Here is a 4967-nt window from a genome sequence, read left to right as displayed (position 1 = left end):
TGACACTGGGCAGGAAGGAGTTAACATCTGGGGCAATCAAAGGGTTAACTGTGTGCTGTGTGTGTTTTACTGTGTAAGCTCACTGCTTTGCATTGCTCTGCTATGAGCTGACAGGGGAGAAATCCATAATGTTTACATACAAGAGTTGGTTCTGGCCAGCTCAGTGGATTGCTTTAAAAAAGGCCTGGATTCTTTCTTAGATACACAGAATATAACTGGATACTAACATTTATAGGTAATGTTGATCCAGGGAATATCCGATTGCCTCTCGGGGGATCAGGAAGGAATTTTTTCCCCTGGAGAAGCAAATTATATCATGCTTTGCTGGGTTTTTTGCCTTCCTCTGGATCAACTGTGGGTATAGGATTATAACTTTTTTTTTTTTGGTTGAACTAGATAAACTTTTGTCTTTTTTTCAGCCAGACTAACTGTGTAACTATGTAAATTCTACTGATATATGGCCAGCTGTACTACCCTTCCTCTAATGTGAAGAACTGTGCTTGGGGATTGGACAATCAGGCACGCAATTCTGTCAACCTGGGTGTGGTGAGAAAGAGGGGAGTTCACTTAGGCTGGCCATACACTATACAATTTTCTGTCCAATTTCTGCCCAATTTCCTTTAGATTTACCTTCAACTATGTAGTGCAAGAGCCTGCCTAATTGGATACAATGTAAAGTGTGGATTAGGTTTGACTTCATATTATATGGTTTTTGGTAAATCTAAAGCAAAATTCTCAAGAAAATTGTATAATGTATGGCCAGCCTTAGACTGGAACACACAGTATCTGGAGCAGCTGTGCATGGCAACCAATAAACTTTCATTTTCATTAAAGTGCTACTAAACCCACAACAGTAAAATCAGTCTGTATATGCAGTAAAGCATGCTTGTTATACTCCCTGTGAAATCTAAGGAGTTAATCCTCTGCACTGTGTAAAAAGTTTGCTTGATCCTGTCTTCTCTGATCCTCCCCTTCTTCTACTGTCCCCAATCCATCTGCTGATAGTACAGAGCCTTAGGAGTCACTCTGCACATGCTCAGTTTAGTGTGTATTGCTAGAGAGTTTTTATTCTTTGGGAGGGTGCATATGATCAGTGCAGGACCAGTCAGCACTGTCCAGACAGAGAGTCAGGGATTATGCAGCCTCATAGGACAGTCAGAACAGAATGAAAACTCCTCCTACAAGCTTTAACCAGTGCTCAGCTGGACACTGATAGAAGCCACAAGACAGTTATATACTGCTCATGAGAAAAGGTATTTAGCAGTTTATGTTTACTAAAATAATTGCATTTCCATGTTCTGTGTACTGTGGGAGACCAGATATAGTGAATGCAGGGTCCGGGGTTTAGTAACACTTTAACTGAACAAGTTGATGATAGCTGCTCCTGATTCTGTCTACTGCTGGTTTAGTAAATTCCAGCCATATGTCCTTAGCCGGGCCCTATGTAAGCCTCAGGTTGTGAGTGTACATAGGGTTTCTTCTCATATCCCCCAGAACCTGAACAAGGCAACGAGGAACAAAATAAATGCTGAGTATGTGCAGATGGGAAAGGCAGAATGTGAGTAAACCTGTGAATACAATGTTAGGGGGTATTGTGATTGCAGTTCCACAGTCAACTGTTGCCACAGTTCTCCCGAGGTGTCTTCAGACATGCAGATGTACATGGCATGAGAATTAGTTTGCAAGATTTTGGACTTTAATACATTTTCTGGGCAAATATGTGATCAAAAACCTTCAGAACTATAAACTTACCAGATTCAGACTCATGCTACTGCTTGGTCCCATAACCTACACTATACACTCACCGGCCACTTTATTAGGTACACCTTGCTAGTACCGGGTTGGAACCCCTCTTGCCTCCGGAACTTCCTTAATTCTTCATGGCATAGACTCAACAAGGTGTTGGAAACATTCCTCAGAGATTTTAGTCCATATTGACATGAGTTACTGTTGCCTTTCTATCATCTTGAACCAGTCTGCCCATTCTCCTCTGACCTCTGACATCAACAAGGCATTTTCATCCACACAACTGCCACTCACTGTACATTTTCTCTTTTTCAGACCATTCTCTGTAAACCCTAGAGATGGTTGTGAGTGAAAATTCCAGTAGATCAGAAGTTTTTGATCTACTCAGACTAGCCTGTCTGACACCAACAACCATGCCACATTCAAAGTCACTTAAATCCCCTTTCTTCCCCATTATGATGGTCAGTTTGAACTTCAGCAAATTGTCTTCACCACATTTAGATTCCTAAAAGCATTGAGTTGCTGCCATGTGATTGACTGATTAGCAATTTGTGTTACCAAACAATTGAACAGGTGTACCTATGAAAGAGGCCGGTAAGTGTAAGTCGACTATTACTTTAAACCAGGGGTTTTTTTCTCAGAAAATAGGTGCAGGAACTCCCCCCTTCTGGGTCACTTCTTGTCTCCTCCCCCTACCCACCTCCGAGCACCATCCCTTAGTTCCACCCCCTACCCAACTCTCAGTACCACGCCTTTTAGAGAATTCGGAGCAAAGTATCGTTTTGTGGTGCTAACTAATTTGTATGGAATTTGTTCATGGCAACAAGAAAAACAGTAAAATAGATCCCTTGCAGCCAGCAGCAACAGACCCTCCTCCAGCAACAATAGACTCCCCAGCAACAATGGAACCCCACAACGAAATACCCCCCCCCCCCCGCCCCCCAGCAACAACAGATTTCCCAGCATCAACAGACTCTCCAGTAGCCAGAAGCAATAGACCCCTCCCTCAACAGTAGATCTGTTCCAGTAACAATTGACCCCTAGCAACAATAGATCCCCACCAACAACAATAGACCTCCCCAGCAACAATAGACCACTATGCAACAATAGATCCCCCAGCAGCCAGCATTAATAGACCCTCCATCACACCCCAGCTCCCCATACTATTACATACATTCAGTGCTGGAGGTGCCAGAACTGCGTTCCTCTGTGTTCCTGCTGAAAAAAAGCCCTGCATTGAACCTCTCATACACTGATTGGTATGCTACCCTGTGCTCTTGTAAGGCAACAGACAACTGATCTAAAATAACACTGAAAATTCCACATCTGATTTTTTCTCTGAGGCTGATGTTGGGTTTGCATCATATTACTTGCTTCTATACATTGACCTGATGGTAGTTGATTTTTTTAGTTTGCATTGCTTTTTTTTCTTCATTTTCATCTAGTGATCTTGCCAGTAACACACTTCCTGTTCTAGGATGACAACACTCACTTACTGTACTGCAGGGGTGTCAAACTCAATTTCATTGTGGGCTGCATTAGCATTATAGTTGCCCCCAAAGGGTTGTATCTGTAAGACTAGATGTCCAGAGCACCCCACCCCCTATTACATTACTCCCCCGTCTGGCAGCAATAGCCATGTCACATTCAAAGTCACTTAAATCCCCTTTCTTCCCCATTCTGTTGCTTGGTTTGAACTTCAGCAAGTCATCTTCACCACTTCTAGATGCCTAAATGCAGTGAGTTGCTGCCATGTGATTGGCTGATTAGCAATTTGTGTCACCAAATAATTGAACAGGTGGACCTAATGAAGTAGCTGGTGAGTGTATATCTATTAAGGATGTGGAAAGCTACCACTTTCCTTTGTCTGCTGGCTCATATGGTCCGAGTATGTGGAGGTAAAGATTCCCCATCCATGTCATGCTTTTACACTAAGAATGAAATTGTCTTTTTCTAAAGAAAGCAATTCCAAGACATGGTTGTCTGAACGTGTATACACAGTGCTGGTAAGCCCTCATCTTTGGCAGACAAGTACCATATTCTTCGCCCCATAAGATGCACTTTTCCCCCCCAAAAAAATGGGGGAAAATGTCTGTGCGTCTTATGGAGCGAATATGGAGCGGCCGGCCTGGTATTCCCGCCGCCGCCGTGTTAGAATACCGGGCCAGCCACTGGGCTCTTCTGTGCAGAAGAATCCTCTCACCCGTCCTACTTCCATCGGTCGTCTTCTCTCCCTGGCGCTGGCATCTTCAGTGTGGGGACCTGGCTGTGACAGCTTGTGGCTTCACAGCCGGGTGACCACTGCGCATGCACGAGTAGCACTGCGCTTCCTGAATGGCCCCGTAGCCTTGTGGGACCTGTCACGTGTCCCACAAGACTACGGAGAGGGAGGGGGCAGGACAACTCTGCGGAAGTGGGAGCGGGTATTTGTCAAATGTGGGTACCTGCCCCCCCCTCCCCAAAGGCCTGCACTCTCTGGTAATCTCCTGTACTATGTTCAAAGTCTCTGGTCATCTCCTGTACTGTGTCCGCAGTCTCTGGTCATCCCCTGTACTGTGTCCGCAGTCTCTGGTCATCTCCTGTACTGTGTCCGCAGTCTCTGGTCATTTCCTGTACTGTGTCCGCAGTCTCTTGTCATCTCCTGTACTGTGTCCGCAGTCTCTGGTCATCTCCTGTACTGTGTCCGCAGTCTCTGGTCATTTCCTGTACTGTGTCCGCAGTCTCTGGTCATCTCCTGTACTATGTCTGCAGTCTCTGGTCATCTCCTGTACTATGCCTGCAGTCTCTGGTCATCTCCTGTATTATGTCCGTAGTCTCTGGTCATTTCCTGTACTGTGTCCGCAGTGTCTGGTCATTTCCTGTACTATGTCTGCAGACCATTGGTTCAGAATTTTTTGTTCTTGTTTTCCTCCTCTAAAATCTAGGTGCGTCTTATGATCAGGTGCATCTTATGGAGCGAAAAATACGGTATCTCTTGCTCTTTCTTATTTCCTGCTATTGTATTAAAGTGAACCTGTCCTCCTTTCTGACAATAAAAGTGCTGCCTGCTATCTCCTGTCCTGAAAAGTTTACTCATTCCTCTGTCTGAGACTGCTTTCCAATGCTACTAAGGCCTTGACTTCCTCAATGTTAGGCCTACAATTAGTGACATACCACTAGTATGGAAGGGGAACAAGAATCAATACACAAAATCCAGAAAATAATTTCCACAAAACACATAG

The sequence above is a fragment of the Staurois parvus genome, unplaced genomic scaffold (genome assembly GCF_062004578.1).
Source record: "Staurois parvus isolate SC_StPar_1 unplaced genomic scaffold, SC_StPar_1.0 ptg000704l, whole genome shotgun sequence".
In the NCBI taxonomy this organism is placed as follows: Eukaryota; Metazoa; Chordata; class Amphibia; order Anura; family Ranidae; genus Staurois; species Staurois parvus.
This window is presented reverse-complemented; position numbering follows the sequence as displayed.